The sequence below is a fragment of the Leptopilina heterotoma genome, unplaced genomic scaffold (assembly GCF_015476425.1).
Source record: "Leptopilina heterotoma isolate Lh14 unplaced genomic scaffold, ASM1547642v1 Lhet_6, whole genome shotgun sequence".
NCBI lineage: Eukaryota > Metazoa > Arthropoda > Insecta > Hymenoptera > Figitidae > Leptopilina > Leptopilina heterotoma.
The window spans coordinates 435,878-459,659 of NW_025111137.1; the positions used below are offsets into that span (position 1 = coordinate 435,878).

General features: G+C 29.9%; 1 protein-coding gene across 1 annotated transcript in view; it reads left to right on the forward strand.

Moving 5' to 3' along the window:
* The first annotated feature begins 5,106 nt into the window (after positions 1-5,106).
* Positions 5,107-23,782, forward strand: part of LOC122509137 (acyl-CoA Delta-9 desaturase-like) — a 39,072-nt gene continuing 20,396 nt past the window's right edge. Inside the window, exons 1-2 of the mRNA XM_043622944.1 lie at positions 5,107-5,180; positions 5,838-5,965. The gene's annotated coding sequence lies outside the window, so the exon portion shown is untranslated. The remainder of the gene's footprint in view (positions 5,181-5,837; positions 5,966-23,782) is intronic.

Genomic DNA, 23,782 nt, shown 5'->3' on the forward strand with positions numbered 1-23,782 from the left:
AATGGTGCAAAAATATTGTTGCAATAATTTATTAGTTGCATAATTAGATGAAGAATATTTTCTCAAAATTAATATTAATATTTGGCTATTTTATTTTCTATTTTTCTGGGCTACACTAAATTTAATAGTCCTAATTTGAATTAATATCAATTTTGCAATCATACTTGCAACATAGTTATGCGATAGCATCATGTGAATACTAATATAGTGCTTGCATTAAATAGAACTTATGTCACAAACGTGCCAAAAGAAAATTTGCAACGAGAGTTATAGACCGGTTATCTCCTTCAATGTTGTTTGATTGAATAGATTAAACTTCAACATTCTTCATTTTATTAGCAACTTTTACTGTTTTAGCAATTTTTTGATAAAAACTAATATTATCGCAATTTTATCGAATGTAGTAGAGATTATTTTTAATCAAAAAGTCAATTTATGTTGAATTTTTGTTTTTTATTTTACTTTGTACAATTCATTTTTTTCTACACATTTTTTTATTATATTAATTTATTTTTTATATTTTTCTTCTTTTATTAATCTTCTTAAATAATTTTAGGCTGCGCCAACTATCGCAATAAAATGTTTTTTCATTATAATAAATAATTTCTCAACGTATTTCAAAATAAGCATCTGAGTTTGTAAAATTCATGCACGGAGTAAAAAGCGCGCGCAATGCATAAGGAGTGGGGATAATCTGATACTAATTGGTCGACGCGTTATCCCCACTCTTAACAATGCTGCGCGCGTCTGCGATCTCTAGAATAACGCTGAATCACATCAAGTTTAAAATTACAAAAACTATTCTTAAAGTTTTAATTTATGTCGTTCCAGACAACAAACAATTTTTTTTCACTTTCTTAATAATTATTTGATGGAAAAATTGAAAAAAATAGAACTTTTTTTTGCTTTCATAATATTTACTAGCTGGAAACACTGCGTTAAATAGGAAATAGTTCATAGCGTGAGAATTTTATGAAAGACGAGAAAGTTACTTAAGTCTGATTTGCTTTATTTAGTTCTGCGTTTTCAAATAAATTTATTGAATTGTCAGATACTTAAGGGAAATAAGGAAGAATAATCGATGCCTCCAAAAGAACATTCCGAGACTTTACTTGGCAAACTTGTCGCGACACAAAGGCGCGTTTCAAGTAATTACTCAAATGCATGCAACCTTCAATGTAAACATAAACCCACGACGAGAAGGGTTGAAAAATAAAAATAGGTCAAGAAATGATGAAAAGAAATTTTTATTCAATTTAAATTATCAACTTAAATTGAATTCAAAATAGAATTCAGTTGCTTGATTCTGTAAATACATTTTTATTTATAAAAAAACATAATTTTAGTATTATGGTTTATAACAGAAATCATTGTATAAATCTCGACCTAATTCATATAATTGACATAAATCACTATTAATCTATACATTTTGTTTAGTGCAAATTTATTTTTCGTCTAATAAATGTCAAATTATAGAAATATTATACTTTACATAAATCTCTTTTGACTTAATTGTAATTCGAAATAAATCTCTTATAATGAAATTTTGAGACGCATGACTATTCCCGAAATCTTATTTGACATAATAGCCATTTGACATAAAACCATTTACCATAAATTTCATTTGACAAAAAATTTATTTGGTAGAGATGTGCAAAAAGCTCGAATTTCCGAGCCGAGCCAAGCCGAGCACAAGCCGGCTCGATGTATCAAGTACTCGAAATTTTCGAGTACTCGGGTAAATTCGAGTACTCGAGTAAAATCGACTACTCGAATGGATTCGAGCTTTTAAGTGACAAAAAAAACTATTAATAAGTATAGAAAATTTCGAATTTATGCGAATTAAAGTCAATAAATCTTCAATTTCAAAGTGTATTTCAATTTGCTAATTATATATGCGAAAATTATATGATTTTTCTCTAGAACTCGAATTTACTTAAGAGCTCGAAAAAATTCGAGTACTCGAATGCACTCGAGTACTCGAAACATTCGAGTACTTGAAAAAATTCGAGTGTTCGAAATTATTCGAGCTTTTTGCACAGCTCGGCTCGGCTCGAACTGATTAGGCTCGGCTTGGCTCGGCTCGAAAAATGAAAAGCTCGATCGAGCCTCGAGCTTTTTGCACATCTCTACTATTTGGTATTAAAAACATTTAATGTAAAATTTATTTGACATACATTTCATTAAACATACAATTTATATTGCATAAATGGCATTTAATATGATATCCATTTGATATATATTCAATTAGACATAAAATTCATATAACATATATGTCATTTGACATAGAATTAATTTAACATATATTTTATTTGATATAAAAATCATTTAGCATAATTTCCATTTAACGTAAAAATACAATATTGACTTGAATTTTATTTCACATAAAAATCACTTGACATATACTTCAATTGACATAAGTTTATTTGACATAAAATTAATTTAAGGTAAAATTAGTTTAACATATACGTCATTTGACATAATATACATTTAATAAATTTTATTTTGTCCTAAAATTCATTTGTCATAAATTTCATTTGACATAAATTTCACTTGACATAAATTTCATTTGATATAAATGTCATTTAATATAATTCTCATTTAACATAAATTTCATTTTACATAAAGTTCATTTGACATAAAAGACATTTAACATAATTCTCATTTGCCATAAGTTATTTGACATATATTAGATTTGACATAAAAGTAATTCAACAAAATTCTTATTTGACATAAAAATCATTTTACACAAATTACATTTTACATAAAAATATCGGCGCGAATTTTAAAAGTAAACAATTAGATATTATCAACAACATTGTGATTCGCCAATTTTGAAATTCGCGCCTATATTTTCATGTCAAATGATCTTTATGTAAAATTAAATCTATGACAACTGAATTTTATGTCAAATGAGAATTATGTGAAATGACTTATCCGTCAAATGAAATTTATATCAAGTGAACTTTATGTCAAATGAGAATTATGTTAAATTTGATTTCTACCAAATGAAATTTATGCCAAGTAAATTTTATGTCAAATGAGAGTTATGTTAAATGGCGTTTATGCCAAATGAAATTTATATCAATTTAATTTTATGTTAAATAATAATTATGTTAAATGATATTCACGTCAAATGAAATTTATGTCAAGCGAATTTTATGTCTAATGATATTTATGTCAAATGGATTTTGTGTCAAATGAGAATTACGTTAAATGACATTTATGCCAAATGAAATTGATGTCAAATGAATTTTATGTTAAATGAATTTTAGAACAAATAAAATTTACGTTAAATGAATTTTATGTCAAAAGAAATTTATATATGTTACATATAATAAATTTTTATGTCAAATGGGAATTAAGTTATCTGAGTTTTATGTAACATAATATTTCTGTTAAATGTATTCTATAACAAATGATATTTATGATAAATGGTTTTTGTGTTCAATGAAATTTATGACAAATAGTGTTCATATTATGTGGATTTTAAGTTAAGTAGTTTTATATCAAATAACTATTTGGTCAAAAAAGATTTCGGGAATAAGCATGCGCCTCGAAATTTTTGCCTGACATTAATCTGATTTTACAAAAATCACACTTTACATTAATCTCATTTGAGAAAAATCACCCTTTAAATAAATCTCTTTTTGTGAAATTGTGGTTCGACTTAAATCTCTTTTAATGTAATAGAAATATTACACTTTACATAAATCTCTTTTGACTTAATTATTGTAATTCGAAATAAATCTCTTAAAATGTAATTTTTGCCTGACATTAATCTGATATTTTACAAAAATTACACTTTTTATTAATCTTATTATAATTGAAAAAATCACCCTATACATAAATCTCTTTTTGTGAAATTCTTGTTCTACATAAATCTCTTTTAATGTAATTTTTGATGAACATAAATTTCTTTTGACAAAAATCATACGTGACATAAATCATATTAGATAAAATAATAAAATTCACTTTACATAAATCTCTTTTGACCTGATTCTAATTCGACTTATGTCTCTTTCGATATAATCCTTTTTTGACATAAATCTCTTTTGTTGTAATTCTCATGACATAAATCTTATTTGACTACAATTATATTTGGCATAAATCTACCTTGATCTGGTTTTAATCAGGTCATAATAAGTAAATCGATATAAATCACTTTTGACCTAATTCTAGTTAGGCATGAATCTCTATTAACATATAATTCTTGACTGCAATAAATACAAAATGCAAAACAAAAATCATACTTAACATAAATCTTATATCTACTTATCTGACATAAATCTCTTTTTACCTATATAATTCAGTTTTAAAGAATATTGTAACTCTTAATTAATATCAATGTAACTAATTTTATGTAAAAATAAATTAGAAATTAAGCTAAATGTGATTAATGTGTGGTATAATTTTTGTCATTTTTTTTTTATTATATATTTATATTATATATAAGGATTTCATGACAAAAATAAGGACAAGGAAGTTTAAAAAAAAACAATAATTGAATCAATAGAGATATCTACTGTCAAACAAAAAAGGATTTAAGTGAGATTCATGTCAATTGTTTAGGTCAAGTGAGTTTAAAGTTAAACAAAAATTTAATCCAGTGAGATTTATGTGAATCGAAACTAAAATCAGTTAAGATTTATGTCAAACAAAATTGAAATCAATGCAAACAATTTAGGTCAATTGAGATTTATGCCAAACAAAATTTAGATCAATTGACATTTACTTAAAAAAAATTCAGGTCAGTAAAGATTTATATCCAACAAAATTTAGGTCAATAAAGACTTATGCCAAACAAAATTTATGCCAAATAAGACTAAAGCCAATTGAGACTTATACGTCAAACAAAATTTAGGTCAATAAAGATGTATACCAATCAATATTCAGGTCAAATAAAATTATGCCAAATTAAATAGGAAGAAAAATATAAAAAAAATTTTAAACTTTAAAATTATAAGCGCCAAAGAATTAATAAAGTTTTCTATAATATCAGTAGTAACTTGTACATCTTCTCCCTGCTTCTTATCCGTGAGTGAAAGGACAAAATTTTACTTCAATACCGACAGAATGAATTTCAGAATTGCTCCAATGCTTCTACAATAATCCGCTGATAATTTTCAGTGGCGCTAAAACCACTGAAGACCAGAATCGGAGTGATTATTTTCGACCTGGTATGATTTTAATAATATTAGCTCCTAAAAATATTTTTTTTCTGAATTATTATAATTTTGCATGATTTTAACGCATGTCATTTTACAAGAAAAGAAAATTTACTTCATTAGATACAGAAATGAATTGTTTTGAAATTTTTTTAAATGTAATTTTCTTTGCAAAGCGTAGCTTGCATCGACCGTGACGCCGGCTGAATATTTCGCATTAATTGTAATTTTTTAAAAATGTACAGAGAGAATTTCGTTTTCTTAATTTACTATTTTGATTTATTTTCATATTTTTGCATTCAAATTTTATTTGTATAATTTTTTTTCTAAAAACTAAGATGAAAAATAGTAGAATTTTAAATGTTTTTAAAGGGGAATCACCTTAAATTATAATACACAAACTGAAAACCGCTTTACAATTAAAATTCTGTTCCACTTTTTAATAACAACAAATACATTTATTTATTACAGTTTTTTTATCAAAAGGGGAAGAATTATAAATTAATATAATAAAAATTATAAATTAGTATATAAATATTAATTAATGTTAACTCTTCAATTTTTTATTAACATTTACATTTAAAACATTAAAAAAAATATCTTTATTGTTATAATAATACGTAAATATAATTTTTCATTTGAAAATAAAATTATTTTATTTTATTTCAGAGAGAAAGAAAAATGTGTTTCATGTATAAATTGTTGATTTGGAGTAATCAGCCGGATGCAGTATGTCAAGGAAACTCCTTTGTACCTCTTGCACTTAACAAACGACATTGTGGCTCAAATATTTAAGGGTAAATAAAAGTCAAGTTCTTGCGAGAATTTAGCGTTAATCTTTTACTTTTATCTCGTATTTATTTAAATATTTCAGTTTAATTTTTACAATTCTCGCTATATTCATTTTTTACCTACTAATGAAATTTCTATTTAAAATAATGCAATATTTGTCAAATTTATCACTCTCATTAGCGAATAATCTGAATTCATTACTCATCTTATTAACAAATATTCTAAATTTATTACTCTTATCAATAAATATTTTAAGTAGACATTTTAATACTGTTTAAAACAAGTATAATATGGGATACTTATTTCATATTTTGACGTTGATAAAATTCTAATTCAATTGCCAATAATATATTATAATAGTAACTCGGAGCTCAGTATACTATCAATGCCAAAAAATATTTTTAAAAACTAAAAATTTGGACTGACAAAATATTGTGTCCAAAATGTATGACCTTTCACTTAGGCATTGCTAGAAATTTTAATTTTTTCAAAATTCAAAATGGCGGCTCATAAATGCCCAATGGGAAATTTACAACTGGCGTAGTACTGCGCCAGCACTGGCAGCACTGGCGGCAAGGCTGAGAGCCAGCACTGGCATGGCACTGGGATGATAACGCCGTCTGGCGCTGCCGAAGTACTGTCTGTCAGTGCTGCCAGACAGCGCTGGCACAGCACTGGACCAGTGCTGGCTGAGAATATTGCCGCAATAAATGCCGTATTGTTATTAACTAGTCGTAAATTAATAATTATAAATAATTTAACAACAAAATGGTAAATAATATTAATAAATAGTTATTATTCATAAAATATTTCTCTTCTCAAAGAAATTGTATTAAAGATGGAGACTAACAATGGATATAGTAAATAAAGTAGAAAAAAATTGTTTATAACATTTAAAAATTAAATAATAAACAATTACAGTAAGTGTGCATTAGACTTTCATATTTTAGTACCTAACGATTGGAATCTAGAAATATCGCAAACCTATGAAAATAAACAAAATTGCTGACGAGGGGAATCGAACCTACGACCTACGGACTAACAGACTAACGCTCTAACCACTATGCTAACGACACATGTGTACAGAAAAGTATTAATATCTCAGTATCATTCAGACATACAATTATTGAGTCAAAGATGAGAAAAAAATAGGGATACGTTAGAAATAATAAATTGAAATAAAATAAATTAAACTAAATTTTTAAAAATTAAATTACTTTACTTATTGCATTTAACATTTTACGTAATTCTTAAATTACGTGGTAATTTTTTAATAATTTTTTATTCATAGTAAGAAGTATAATAGTATTTTAATAGGAACCAAATTATTATTAAGATTATAGTTTAAATTTTGTTTATAATTTTAATTTGTTTAAATAATTTATTATTTACAAAATTAGACAACTGTGTTAAATTGTTATTATTAAATTTAATAAGAATAAAAAATGAACAACTGAAAAGTAAAATATTAATTTTTTTCAATAAATTTATATTTATAAACATTTATAAACTTTTTTTATAATTTTTTTCAAGTTTATGTCAAAAAAGCAATGTTGGCAAAGAGCGTCGTGAACAATTTTTCTATACTCAGCCAGCACTTGCCGCCGTGGCTTGTCCAAGCTTTGGCGAAACAAAAATTCTGTACTGCGCCAGCACTAATTGTCGAGGCTCGGCTAGACTACGCCGAACAATCGTCTGAGTACTAAGCCAGTGGTGAACATCGGCACTACACTGGCATTTCCCATTGGGTGGCCGATAAAATATCTAAAATTTTGAATATGCAGAAAAATAAATTCTAGGCACATTTTCTCACCACATAAATGACTAAAATTAGTATACAAATAACATTTGTGATAAAATTTTATCACTATGACTAATTTAACAATATTTTAAATAATTTTTATAAACAAATTGTTTTTTTAAAGTTACAAATAATGAAAAAAATTTGTTTGTTTACATATCGCTCTTATTTTGATAGTTGCAATGAATGTTGAGGATAAAAATTGTTTAACATTATTATTTAACAATGTTATAAACAATTTTATAAACAAATTAAGAATTGACAACAATTGAAGCTGAAAAAAATTATTTAACAACTTTATAAACAATCCCAATGGGAAATTTATAACTGGCGGAGTACTGTGCCAGCACTGGCAGTACTGGCAGCTACGCTGACAGACAGCACTGGCATAACTCTGGGATGATAACGCTGTCTAACGCTGGCGAAGTACTGCCTGCCAGTGCTGCCAGACAGCGCTGGCGCAGCACTGGACCAGTGCTGGCTGAGAATATTGCCGCAATAAATGCCGTATATTGTTATTAATTAGTCGTAAATTAATAATTATAAATAATTTAACAACAAAATGGTAAATAATATTATTAAATAGTTATTATTCATAAAATATTTCTCTTCTTAAAGAAATTGTATTAAAGATGGAGACTAACAATGGATATAGTAAATGAAGTATAAAAAAATTGTTTATAACATTTAAAAATTAAATAATAAACAATTACAGTAAGTGTGCATAAGATTTTCATTTTTTAGTACCTAACGATTGGAATCTAGAAATATCGCAAACCTATGAAAATAAACGAAATTGCTGACGAGGGGAATCGAACCTACGACCTACGGACTTACAGACTAACGCTCTAACCACTATGCTAACGACACATGTGTACAGTAAAGTATTAATATCTCAGTATCATTCAGACATATAATTATTGAGTCAAAGATGAGAAAATAATAGGGATACATTAGAAATAATAAATTGAAATAAAATAAATTAAACTAAAGTCCGTAGCAGTATAAGCATGTAAAAAGTGCCCCCTCTTGGATTGGGTCCATATTTAGAGAATAATTTTGACCTATTATGAGACTTATTTTCACCAAGTTTCAACTCGAAAAAAAATTTTGCTTTTGAGTTATACAATTTTTTTGAAAAATTCAAAAAAATTCAAAAATTTTTTTTCCCTCCAAAATGGCTGAACCGATTTTCATGAAACAATTTTTTTGTACAATACAATATAAACAGTTGATAAAAAAAATTGTCGACCAAATTCAAACAAAAAAAGTCAGTATAAAGTCAGTAAAAAAAAAAATATTTTTTTAAATTTTTTTAAAAAAACATTTTTTTTTATTGAAATTTTTTTTGCACCACCGCCATTTTTTTTACATAAGATAATAGTCATTTCAAAAGTAACATATATTTTTTGCAAGATTGAAAGGGTACTTCATACTTTAAAAAATAAAAAACCAATTTTTGGCCCCTAAATAAAATAAATAAATAGTAAATATAAATAAATAGTACCTACATATATGTACTATTTAGGGGCCAAAAATTGGTTTTTTATTTTTTAAAGTATGAAGTACCCTTTCAAACATCTTACAAAAAATATATGTTACTTTTGAAATGACTATTATCTTATGTAAAAAAAAATGGCGGTGGTGCAAAAAAAATTTCAATAAAAAAAATGTTTTTTTAAAAAAATTAAAAAAATTTTTTTTTTTTACTGACTTTATACTGACTTTTTTTGTTTGAATTTGGTCGACAATTTTTTTTATCAACTGTTTATATTGTATTGTACAAAAAAATTGTTTCATGAAAATCGGTTCAGCCATTTTGGAGAGAAAAAAAATTTTTGAATTTTTTTGAATTTTTCAAAAAAATTGTATAACTCAAAAGCAAAATTTTTTTTCGAGTTGAAACTTGGTGAAAATAAGTCTCATAATAGGTCAAAATTATTCTCTAAATATGGACCCAATCCAAGAGGGGGCACTTTTTACATGCTTATACTGCTACGGCCTTTTTAATAATTAAATTAAATTACTTTACTTATTGCATTTAACATTTTACGTAATTCTGAAATTACGTGGTAATTTTTTATTAATTTTTTATTCATAGTAAGAAGTATAATAGTATTTTAATAGGAACCAAATTATTATTGAGATTAAAGTTTAAATTTTGTTTATAATTTTAATTTGTTTAAATAATTTATTATTTACAAAGTTAGACAATTATGTTAAATTATTATGATTAAATTTATTAAAAATAAAAAATGAACAACTGAAAAGTAAAATATTAATTTTTTCAATAAATTTATATTTATGAACATTCATAAACTTTTTTTATAATTTTTGTCAAGTTTATGTCAAAAAAGCAATGTTGGCAAAGAGCGTTGTGAACAATTTTTCTATACTCAGCCAGCACTTGCCGCCGTGGCTTGTCAAAGCTTTAGCGATACAAAAATTCTGTACTGCGCCAGCACTAATTGTCGAGGCTCGGCTAGACTTCGCCGAACAATCGTCTGAGTACTAAGCCAGTGGTGAACATCGGCACTACACTGGCATTTCCCATTGGGAAGTAATCATGTAAAAATTTCGTTTTTTCTTTTAGGTTACTATTTTTTTCTATAGGATTAATGAATCTTGAAATTTTAATTCACCTATTAATATTTTTCAATAAATTTATTATAAACAATTGAGTGCCTGGAACGAATAACTGCCTGCTACGCATGGTTGAAAGGGACCATACCAGTCCTGCGTAGCAGGCAGTTATCCGTTCCAGATCCTCAATTGTTGTAACAAATTACATTTTAACAACAATTGAATATAATAAAAATAGTTTTTACTTTTAATATCCTTTTTGCTATGTCATTTCTATGTGACAGTAATGCGAATACCAGCAATTTACCTTCAGTTATTGTAAGTAAATAATTTGTTAACAAAAATTGTTTATACCTTTGTTAAAAATATTTAGAATTAAATTTGAGTTTCAAGATATATGAACCCCATAGAAAAAATAGGGTAAACCAGACAGTAGTCGGCCACTCTACAGTAGTCGGACACTTTTCAATTTTGTATAGCTATAAAACTGTTATGAATTTAGATTTAAAGTTCGACAGGTTATAAAAATGAACACAAGAAACACACGATTATATGAAACATAGGTGAAAAATGATTTTATTACACGACAAGAAGATCTCTCTACAAGCGTTATTGTACAACGACTGAACTGAAAAAGGGCGTCTATGACGCTAGTGTCTAAAAGCGGAAACAACTGATGTCACGTGATTTGAGATTGTCCATATTGGCGCGTTTATATAAAAAACTTAACACTTCCCCTCAATCGAAAAATTACGTTCCCTTCTTGAACTTAAAATAAAAATAAAAAAAATTGACACTTTCACTCTATTTGCACAAGTCCAAGTCCATCAATGCACTTTCGATGAAGAGGTCCAGGTAAGCCCTTTGTTAAGACGTCAGCTATCATGTCACTCGTTTGCATGTACTCCAAATCGATGAATTTATTTTTAACTGCTTCTCGTACAAAATGATGCCTCAGGGATATATGTTTGGTCCGGTTGTGAAAAACTGGATTTTTGGCGAGTTGAAGTGCTCCCTGATTATCGTTGAAAACTTTTATTCCGCCAGAAACTTGAAAATGTAATTCTTTCAGAAAATTCTTCAAGAAAATAGCTTCTTTAGCCGCCTCTGACATCCCCATATACTCAGCCTCGGTACTCGACAAGGCCACTGTCCGCTGCTTTCTGGCTTCCCACGAAATTGAAGCATTTGCCAATGTAAACACATATCCAGTGTAAGACCTACCATCCACGGGGCAATTTCCCCAGTCAGCATCAACAAAACCCTTTGGCGGTTCTCCTGTCCTCTGGAATTTTAAACCTAAATCCATTGTTCCTCGAAGATATCGCAGGATTCGTTTTGCTGCGATCCAATGCTCCTTACCGAAAGAATGGTTGAATTGACTCAACCAATTCACACTGTACGCGATGTCAGGCCTTGTTGAAACTCCCAAGTACATCAAAGCTCCAAGCAATTCTCGAAATGGAAAATTATCACTGTCACATCCTTCTGATTTTACCAATTTTGTCCCAAGAGAAATTGGTGTCGAGACTGGTTTCGAATCTGTCATGTCGAATTTTTTAAGAATTTCTCGAATGTAGACCTTTTGCGAAATTTCAATGCTGTCTTCTGTTTGTTTGAACTCCATACCCAAACATCTTGTCACTTTTCCCAAGTCTTTGATTTCAAAATAATTTCGTAGTTCTTGTTTGAATTCCGATATCCAGTTTAAATTTCTCGATGCCAATAACATGTCATCAACATAAGTCACTACAATTAAACAGTCTTGTTCTCGCGTTGAAATATAAACACAACAATCAGCACTTATTGGTTTCAAACCAAGCTCTTTGAAAACTTCCATAAGTTTCTGGTGCCACTGTCGTCCCGCTTGTTTGAGCCCGTATATCGCCTTTTTTAACTTGCACACTTTGTTTCCTTTCTGAATTTCACTTAACATTTTCAAAGAATTTCCTTGCTCGTCTGCTGCAATTTTTGGCAGCAATTCCTTGAACATTTCAGGTAACTCCATATAGATATCTTCTTCAATAACTCCGTTTAAAAAAGCCGTCGCTATGTCGATTTGATGAACGATGAGTCCGGTTTCCACAGCTACTGCCATCACGAGTCGAATTGATCCCATGCGTGTCACTGGCGCGAAGGTTTCATTAAAGTCAACACCAGGCTGTTGTGAATAGCCCTTCGCTACCAGGCGCGCTTTCCTCCTTTCAACACTTCCATCGTTATTGTGTTTGTTGATCAAAACAATTCTGCAACCAATGATGTTTTTATCCTCCGGGCGATCCATCAGTTCCCAGGTTCCATTTTTTATCAATCCTTTAAATTCAGTCTCTATTGCTGCCTTCCATTCATCTGCATCACATCCACTGAGTGCCTCTTGGACACTGATTTCAGCAACACCCGCGTAATGATCAACACTTTCTGCAATCGCTGCTTCCTGTACAGTCCTATATTTCTTTTTAGGTCTTCCACGTTCACCTGTTTTTATCTTCGAAGGTCTGCCAGCAATTTTTCTTTCTCGAAAACCTAGAAGAGGCTCATCTTCAGACGAATGCTCATCTTCCTCAAGATCGTCATGATTTTGTTCACGAATTTGATCATCAATTAAATTTTGTTCACGAATCGGATGATCAATCACATTTTGTTCACGAATCTGATCATCAATCACATTTTGTTCACGAATCGGGTCAATATCAAACGAATTTTGTTCACACGGATCACCTCGACTTTTCTTGTCAAAAATTTCTTGTGAGAAAAATTCACTTTGCTTTTCTTGCGTTGCAAATTTATTCACAAACACTACATCTCTTGACACTTCCACTTTTCTTTCGAGTGGCATCCAAATTCTATAACCCTTTTGAACATCTGAATATCCAATGAAAACTCCTTCCTTTCCACGAGGTTCAAATTTCCCTTTCGCAGGATTCTTGTTGTAGATAAACACTTGACAGCCAAATGTCCGAAGATGCGACAAATCAGGAGCTCTTCCTTTCCAGAGCTCAAACGGAATCTTTCCATCAAGACTTTCAGACGGACACCGGTTTCGCACATGATTAGCCACAGCAATTGATTCAGCCCAAAAGACTGGAGACAGATTACACTCGGTCATCATACATCTGGCTGCTTCGACTAAAGTGCGGTTCTTCCGCTCAGCAACGCCGTTCTGTTGCGGAGTATACGTCACTGTTAATCTTCGAACTATTCCACAGTCACTAAGAAAATTGTCAAATTCTTTCGAACAGTACTCGCGACCATTATCCGATTGAATAAACTTGATTTTCCGTTCAGTTTGATTTTCCGCAGAAGATTTAAAGTCTTTAAATGCTTTCAAAACATCACCTTTTGATTTTAAAAACTTTATTTCACACCACCGCGTAGCATCATCGATAAAAGTAATGAAATACTTCGCACCACCAAGTGATTCAACCTTCATTGGTCCACATAAGTCTGTGTGAACAATTTCAAGAATTTCTGTGTCTTTAGCCAATGTTTTTCGAAATGGAAGTCGCGTGAATTTTCCTTTTAAACACGATTCACACACGGAAAGTCTATCCTTCGTATTAAAGTCAATCCCAACTGCTTTTTGTTCACTGACAATACTTTTTAGACACTTTTCATTTAAATGTCCTAACCTTCGATGCCACAATTCAATTTTCGATACAGCCTGATTCTCAGTCAACACACTGGCAGCTTCAGAAGTTTCTCTCACATAATATAAACCACCCGTTCTATCCGCGATCATTTTTACTTCTTGATTGTCATTTAGTACCACTGCACACTCCTTTTTAAATAGAACACTGTATCCTTTGTCTGTAATTTTTCCTACAGACATGAGATCCATTCTAAGGTCAGGTACATGAAGGGTGTCTTCGAGTTGGAGAATCTTCTCTCTATTTCCATCTGTGACTGAAATTTTGACAGTTCCTTTTCCTAGCACAGGAACAGAAGAATGACTCGCCAAATTTAACTTCACATCACTACTGCTATCCTTTTTGACAAATTTGTTTATATCTCGGACCATATGGGACGTGCACCCACTGTCCAGACACCATTTCTTATCTGCAGTCACACTTTCAACGTTCAAAACCTTCTCACTTTCCACAGTTGCAAGAAAGGTCAATTCCTCTGCTGCATTTGCTTTCTGAACATTTTTCTTTATGTCCTCTTCACAATCGGCTGCTTTGTGACCAACCTTTTGACATCGATGGCATCTATAGGGAAACGTACTTGTCTTACCGGATTCGACATTCTTCGGAACATTTCGCGACTTTCCGAACTTCCCCTTTTTCTGGTAACTCTTATCACTCGATTTCACAAATAAGGCACTTGAATTCACATCTCGATTTTTAGCTAATCTCGCGTCACTCTCTTCTGTAATCTTAATTTTCAGCATTTCCGGTGTTGGATACTCATCCCTCGACTCTATGGCACAACGAAAATTCTCATATGATGCAGGCAAGCTGTAGAGCAATAAAACACTTAACAAATCATTGTGAATTTTAATGTCCATTTCTTGAAGTTTATCTACCGCATCGAAAAAACTTCTAATATGCTCGCGCACATCTCCATCGTCCGACATCTTTTGAAGCGTCAGCTGTTTCAAAAGTCTGCCTTTCCTCGCTGGTCCAGTCGATTGATATATGCTTTGCAATTTAAGCCATATTTCGTTCGAAGTAATACAATTTTTGATCTGCTTTAGCTCGGACGGACTAATAGCTAAAATCAAATCTGAACGCGCTTTTCGATCCGCCGCGTCCCACGCTGTCGCTGCCGCTTGAGAAGCTGCTAAAACCTCCGCATTATCCTCATCCTGATCTACTTCGGGTTTCACCTTTTCACCTACTACATATTCCCAGGTATCATTACGAACAAGAAGTGCTTCGACTTGCAACTTCCACGTGTCATAATTGTCTTTTGTTAAAGTTTCTATTCGCGTCGAGTACGTACCGGCCATTTTGAAAAAATACACTACGCTTCCTTTGAACACGAACAAGTCAACACGTTTTTACATATAACCTACGAATGCGAACTCTGGGCCCATAACCTGTTATGAATTTAGATTTAAAGTTCGACAGGTTATAAAAATGAACACAAGAAACACACGATTATATGAAACATAGGTGAAAAATGATTTTATTACACGACAAGAAGATCTCTCTACAAGCGTTATTGTACAACGACTGAACTGAAAAAGGGCGTCTATGACGCTAGTGTCTAAAAGCGGAAACAACTGATGTCACGTGATTTGAGATTGTCCATATTGGCGCGTTTATATAAAAAACTTAACAAAAACTGTATGAGATAAAAATATTTTGTTTGTTGCTAATCATTTCTAAGGTGATCATAAACAAATCTAAACTTTTGTAAAAGAAAAAAAAATTTGTTGGACGGTTTTTGAAAGCTTTTTTAAGTAGCCGATTACTGTCGGATTCTTACTTGCTTATTTACTAATTTTTTTAACGAATAAAAATTTTTTTTTTCTTAAACATGATTGGTTTAATAGTTTTGTGTGATCGTAAGGAACAACATCACATGAAAGAATTCGAAAAAAAATATGAATTGCACTTTTAAAACAGTATTAATTAAAAAGATTGCTTCAGGTGGCCGACTACACAGAGAAAAAAGAATTGTTAATAAAGAACTAACAATTTTTTTTTTTTTGGTACAAAATTTTTTGTTATCTCAACAGATTTATTGTTATTTGAAAAAATTTGAATTGTCAGGAGAACAAAATAAATTTGTTAGTTCTATATTGACATTCTTTTTGTCAACCTAACAATCCTTTTTCTACTCTGTGTATACTGTCGGATTCTTACTTTTTTTTGTAAATTTTTTTAACGAATAAGGAATTTTTTTTTGTAAGCATGATTGGTATACTAGTTTTGTAGGAACATTAGGAACAATTACACATAAAAGAAATTTTAATTGTAATTTTTAAACAGTATCTAGGTATATTCATTAAAAAGATTTTCTTAAGTGGTCGACTACTGTCTGGTTTACCCTATATTGAAAGAAAAAACTGTGTTTTTATATTCAATTGTTGTTAAAATGTAATTTGTTAACAACATTTGTTTATAACTTTATTGAAAAATATTAGTAGATAAATTAAAGTTTCAAGATTCATTAATCCTATAGAAAAAAATAGTAAAAGAAAAAACGAAATTTTTACATGTTTACTTGTTGTTAATTTCAAATTTGTTTATAACAATTTTTTATAAAGTTGTTAAATAATTATGTTAAATAATCTTCATCTCAAAGATTCATTAAGAGAACAGTAAAAAAGTCGGTTGAAAAAAATGGCGGTGGAAAAAGACACTATTTTTCAGCTTCAATTATTGTCAATTCTTATTTTTTTTTAAATTGTTTATAACATTGTTAAATAATAATGTTAAACAATTTTTATCCTCAACATTCATTGCAACTATCAAAATAAGAGCGATATGTAAACAAACAAATTTTTTTCATTATTTGTGACTTTAAAAAAACAATTTGTTTATAAAAATTATTTAAAATATTGTTAAATTAGTCATAGTGATAAAATTTTATCATAGATGTTATTTGTATATGCATTTCTGAGCCACCATTTTGAATTTCGAAAAAATTAAAATTTCAAGCAATGCATAATTTAGATCAGTCAAACCAAATTTGTTATAGAAAAAAGCATATAATAATTAATAAACAACATTTATTTCTTAATTAAAATTTTTAAAAAAATTTCTAATCTTCTTATTTTAAATATTATTTTATTATAAATCATGGAAAAATACCTAAATCAATTTTGTCAAACAATATTTTTTAAAGAAAAAAAGAACAAAAGCATACACAAAAACTAACTTCAAAGTGTGGACAGACAGAATGAAAGAATGAAATACGAAGGTTATTATATTTAATTTTTAACTAATTCAAAATAAGAGATAATATTTTATATAATTTAACACAAATTTTACTATTTTTAAAAAAATTCATCCGCCATATTGAATTTTCAAAATCTGACTTCAAATTCGTAAACATCGATCTCAAAATTTTAAGTTTTTAATTTAATCGCAAGATTGCTATGCAATATTGCCCCAAGTATTCGTCGCAATTTTTCTTAAATGTATAGAAGCGAAATTTTACAGAAATATTGTCTGAAAATAGCGATGCAACATTTCGAAACTTACACAAAAATATTAAAACATTGTAATGAGTTGTTTAGGTAAACTAATTAATATTATTACTTTTAGGGGTTTGAGTTAAATTTTCGGACAGTTATTTCCAATTAACCTAGAAATGATGAAATGCGCGATTCACGATGATATGATTTTAGCGGTATTTTAGAATTTCTTTTTCAACATTACTTTTTTGTTTTTATCACATTGTGGCGTATAATAAAATTCAACTCAGTTTTGAATAATAATCATTCATTTTAAAAGTTGTTGAATAATAGTCTTTAATTTTATTTTTTAAAATCATTATTTTCTATTTTATTTCTTTTCTATTTTAATTTCTTTGATGTTCTACTTTAACATTTAAAAATTTCTTTCCGTTTTAATTTTTTACATTCGTTTCGTTTATAATTCAACTGCAGTTTTGAATTAATTATAATTCTAAAAGTTTTTTAATAATTTTTTTATATTTATTTTTTAAAATTATTATTTTTAAGTTTTAATTTTTTTAATGTTTTTTATTTACTCGACATTCTTTAATATTAAAATTTTTGAAAAATACGTGTTTTAATTATTATAATAATAGAAAAAGTCAAATATTAGATTTCCAAATTAATTCTACCTATTTTGTTAAAGAAAATTTTAGTTATTTTAAAATATTGACTTTAATTATGTAAGTAAAAGTTTTTAACAGTTTTTAAAATACTATTTAAAACATTTTTTGCTATTTTTTGTTTTACATCTTGAAGAAATTTTGCTATATTCGTTTTTTTTCATTAAATTCTAAAAATGGAATATAGGTCAGAAAAATTTTTTCTACTTATTTGAAAATTTCGCTTTTCAAATACTTTCTCTCTTCAAATAAAAAAAGAAAAAAATTCCAGAATGAATTTATTTATTGATCAGTTTCTCTTAATTCATTTTCACTTCATTTTTTCCAAACAAGATCATCTCAATGGATTAAGTAAATGAAAATTAATTAAAATTTCATATATACTTTCTCCGACTATTAGTACATTTATAGAAAAAAATTATATTTTTTGAAAACTATAAATAAGTATTGTTTTTATAACAAAAATTTCGATTTTTAGCTGGAAAATTTTTTCTATGGGTGTTATCTATAATAATAACTAATGCTATAAATATTATCTAAAGATTATATGATTATTTTTACCAAAACTGAGTATTTTTTTTTATTTTTAGTTTACGTTGTAGTTTTTGTGACTAGTTAACTATTTTAAATTTATTAACTAATAAGAGTACGTACTGTAAAAAGGGCTTATCCCGTTTATTATGAATAAATGTATAAATAAATTATTTTTTATGATTATTTTTTTAATAAAAAGGAATAAAGTAAGTGAAAATTATCGTTGAAGGTAAATTTTTACCAAAAGTAAACTTATACTTTTTTCCTGAAATTGAAAAAGTGTGTAAGCTGTTAAAATGTTATTTTCTTTCATAGAGTGATAATAAAATTAACGAAAGTTTCTTCAGCTGACTGGAAATACACCTGATTTTAAATATCTATATAAGAGAACGTTAAGTGTTATCCAGTGAACATTGATTGAAGTCTCGTCGTGTTACGTTGTTCAGGAGGAGTGCCCAATGCCGGACCTGTATACCCACTTTCGAAAGTAGACCTCTTTTTCTTCCATCTCTTTCCATTTCTAATCAGTTGTCATCTCTTTTAACAACTTTTCTCATTCTATCTCATCATCACACTGAGTCAGTAGCGTTATACTGTAGAATTTTTGGTACTTATGTCCACCAAGAGAGTAGGTATATGTATACAGACTATATACTATTAATGCAGTCGTTGTTTGTGCGATAATGCTGAGACTTTCTCAGTTCAAGAGGCTGCAGGTACCGTTCATCAGCCTTAATAACTTTAAGAAGAGGAAAGTGGATCCTAGACTCTATACGCGGTCCACGAGTGTCTTCACGTATATATTATATAGCTATATACTCTACTTTTATATGCGCATACGGTCCGTCTTTACATCAACATATCTTAGCTAATAGTTTTCTAATTCTTCGAGAAAGAAAAAAAGTTCTTATAGAACTAATTATGAAAATTTATTACCAAAAAATATTCGTCAAATATTTTATTGTTCGCATTTCTACACTGAGAAAATTTTTTTTAAATCCAAAAATAAGAAGCCAACCTTAAAAATATGTTTAAGTAAAACCTATTTTATAATTATTATATCTCACAATTTATTGTGATGTCAAAAAAAATTTGCACCTAAATTAAAAATATTCTTTCTTTCTAAATTTGAATCAGTACAAATGTTTAATAATAATTTGAATAAGTGACTGACTTTTTGCTTTTGAATTAGTAAATTTTACTAATAAATTAGTAGAAATTACTATTTATTAGTGAAATATACTAATTGAATAGCAAAAAAACAGTCACTAATTCGAATTAGTAAACATTTTTACTAATTCAAATTTAGAGAGTATGTTACATTTTTTTAATTTTGCAGAATTAGTATTCAAATTTTTAGAATAGAAATAGAATAAAGTATTTGAATTATAAGAAAAGTGACCATTAATATATATTTGTGGTAAATGTTAATAAATATGCTGTAAATATTCTTTTAAAAATAAATTATCTTCTTTATTGACGATAAATAATAGAAAAAAATATACGATTCTTAAATGTTCTAAATACAAGATACATATTGGAGGAGTGTTATACTCACAGTGTATGTAAACACTCATGTATATGTCAAATAGGTAAACATTTGGTGAGATGTTGAAGCAATCTTTACTTTTTCAATAATTGACGATTTAGAATCTTTTAAAGCAGAGAAGGTTGACAATTCAAAATCTCACTTTGGACAAGTGACCACTTTGTAGAATTTCGGTAATCGATGGTTTTTTTTTGTTTTTGATGAAAACATATGACAAGAGTCGTCAAGAGTGGTTATAAGACAAATTAATTTTAAAGCAAGTGATAACTTTCAGGAAAATGACAACTGAGAAATTTTTTGTTGACGTCAACTGACATTCTTACTGCTGATGGCAAGTGACAACATTTTTCGAAACAAACTTTACTGTATCGAAATAAATAAGCGTCAGGAGCTGTTTTATTCCTAATGAACTATTAAGATCAGGATAACTTTGATTCAAAAGGACAACTGAAAACTTTGCACGAAAGACAACTGACAACTTTACTGCTGTGGACAAGTGACTACTTTGTAGAAAAATGTTAAAAACAACTAGCGAATTTCACGCAATGGACAAGTGAAAACTTTTTAGGATTTTGATAATTAATGGCTTTTTGTGAAAAAAATATGTGGCAAGAGTCGTCAAGAGTTGCTTTAAGTCAGAGGCTGTTTTATTCCTGAAAACTATGGAGACAACTGAACGATTTGCTTCTAATGACAACTGACAAATTTACTGCCAAGGACAACTGATAACTTTAGGGGAGACCGAGGAGGAAAGTAACAGAGGAGGAAAGTAACAACCCCAGGTTAAAATCCCCGTACAGGATCCTTAAAGGATCCTCTCGGGATCCTGTGCAGGTCCTGTGCAGGATCCCGACCGGATCCCGTACCCGTCCTGTACAGGATCCCGACCGGATCCCGTGCAGGAAATTGGGACAAGGTTCCTGTGCAGGTTCCGATGCAGGATCCTTAGCTATCAAAGGTTCCTGTAAAAGTTCCTGTACAGGAACACTTGCAGGATCATGTACAGGAAACTTTGTAAAGGTTCCTGCACAGGAACCTTTACAGTTTTGTAAACTGCAGGTACTTAAGTATAAAGGATCCTGTAAGGAACCCGTAAAGGATCCTACACAGTTTCCTCAATTAATTTATTTATATTTTTAACTCCTGCGCAGTAGTTTTCTATGAGTTTCTTGAATGCGCAATACATTTTTCTGTCCAACATTGTTATACGAGCCTAACATATTGAAACATGAAGTCTATGTATGTCAAATGTTGCTGAACATATAAAAATTAAAAAAAATTAAAAAGTTTCCTGTACATGATCCTGCAAGTGTTCCTGTACAGGAACTTTTACAGGAACCTTTGATAGCTAAGGTTCCTGCATCGGAATCTGCACAGGAACCCTGTTCCAATTTCCTGCACGGGATCCGGTCGGGAACCTGCAAAGGATCCCGAGAGGATCCTTTAAGGATCCTGTACGGGGATTTTAACCTTTATAGCTTTTAAACAAATTAGCCGATATACAAAGTTAAAAATTTTTTTTAATCAGTAGTGCCCCCTACAAGTTCTCCATAGTGTGCAAGAGCATTTCCGGTTAGGTTAGGTCCGCTAGTGATATGACGTTACAAAAATACGTCAAAAGTAAGTTTTCGTTTGAATTTTTAAAACCTCATATTTTTTTAATTACTCAGTTTTATAAAATGTGCGTTTCGTTTTTATGTAGCTTAATTATCTGCCTTTAAGTTGTAACAGTGTATTTTTAAATTACGTGTAATACTTTTCTGTAATTTTAACTTTTTTGTTGAAAAATAGAGTGAGGAGAAAAGTAACACTTTGTTACTTTCCTCCTCGTTTCAATATTGTGCATATATACTTTATGAAATGAGTGAAGTAAATTATATTTAAAGTTACAGATTAGATTTTGTTTGTTAAAAATAATGAATTACAAGTAAATTGACTTTCGTTTTGACATATTAACATAACTTAAAAATGATTTATTGAACCAGAAAACATTTTTATTCTGCGTTCATATTTTGTTTTATTTCATGTTTGTCATAATTGTTAATTTTTGCTTTTAAACTTTAGATAAAGTTGTTTTCATGTTTTAAAAGATTAATGTTTTATTGTTTATTTTGTTTAATGCCAAAAATATGAAACATGAAAAATTTGGCTCCTTTTTTTAAGGGGTAACACACTCTAGAGGCTGAAAATGAGACCTATATGATGATTTGTTTTGAGAAAATTAAAAATGGAATAAAGTTTCTTTTTAGAAGGTTTATTAAATACTTATTGAATTATGAAAAAAACTTTTTGTTTACATTATATAACAAAATGGCGGCAGTAACTTTTTATGTTCGAAATCGATTATTTTTTACGGCCAGAATACTTTTTTGAAAAGTTTAAGTTCTAGAACAAGAAACAAAAAAATTTTATAATCTGTTTACTATAAAATTTGGAAGTACATATAGATTTTTCAACTTTCAAGTTGAAAAATCACAATGTAAACTTTTATATTTTATAAAGTATTTACTGTTTATTTTTTGGCAAAAAATCGGTTATTTTACTCAAAAAGTGCGCAATTTTTACAAGAATTAACTTCTCTGAGTCGGACGATGGAACCTTGGCTTGCCTGGTCCAGGAACACTTCCCGGGCTTTTCGAGGTCTGGGGAGGGCGGATCCGATCCTGAGCCGCCAACAAACCTTCCGCAGGCTGATTACCGGTCTCGGAGGCAGTTGGCTAACAGGATTGTGACTGCCGAGAGGATCAGATGGGCCACGGAATCTTTCAGCCCTTACAAGTCTCCGGGTCCTGATGGCGTCTACCCTGTCCTCTTGCAAAGAGCGATAGATGAGGCTGTTGGACCATTGGTAAGACTTGCTAGGGCGAGTCTGACTCTGGGATATGTCCCAGTAGCGTGGAGGGGTACAAAAGTTGTATTCATACCTAAAGCAGGCAAGAACGGTTATACCTCACCGAAGGATTTCCGTCCTATTAGCCTTACATCCTTTATCCTAAAATTAGTTGAAAGGTTGGTGGATAGATATATTCGCAGTGAGATTTTGGAGCGGTTCCCGCTACAAAAGGATCAATATGCGTATAGAGCGGGATGCTCTACGGAAACAGCTCTGGCTAGAGCAGTAGACCTAATTGATGGGCAACTGCAGAATCAGGGCTTTGCTGTGGGTGTTTTTATGGACATAGAAGGAGCTTTTTGTCAGGCCTCTCCGGAATCCATAAAAAGAGCTATGACAGCTTTTAATATTCCTACAGGAGTGGTTGATTGGACCTGTCATATGTTAAAAAACAGGAACCTCTTATCAACTAAAGGAGACTCAGTCCTGAAAGGGACAGTCAACTCTGGATGCCCCCAAGGAGGTGTTCTTTCACCCTTGCTCTGGTCCTTGGTAGTGGATGAACTACTGAGAATTCTGACCGAAGCATGATACCATGTAATTGGTTATGCGGATGACATTTTGTTAATCGTTCGCGGTCCCCACCTTGAAGTTATACTCGAAGTGGCCCAAAAAGCGTTAAACCTGGTAGATAAATGGTGTGAGAAGGTGGGTTTATCTGTAAATCCGGGGAAAACGGAAGCGGTTATCTTTACCAGACGGTACAA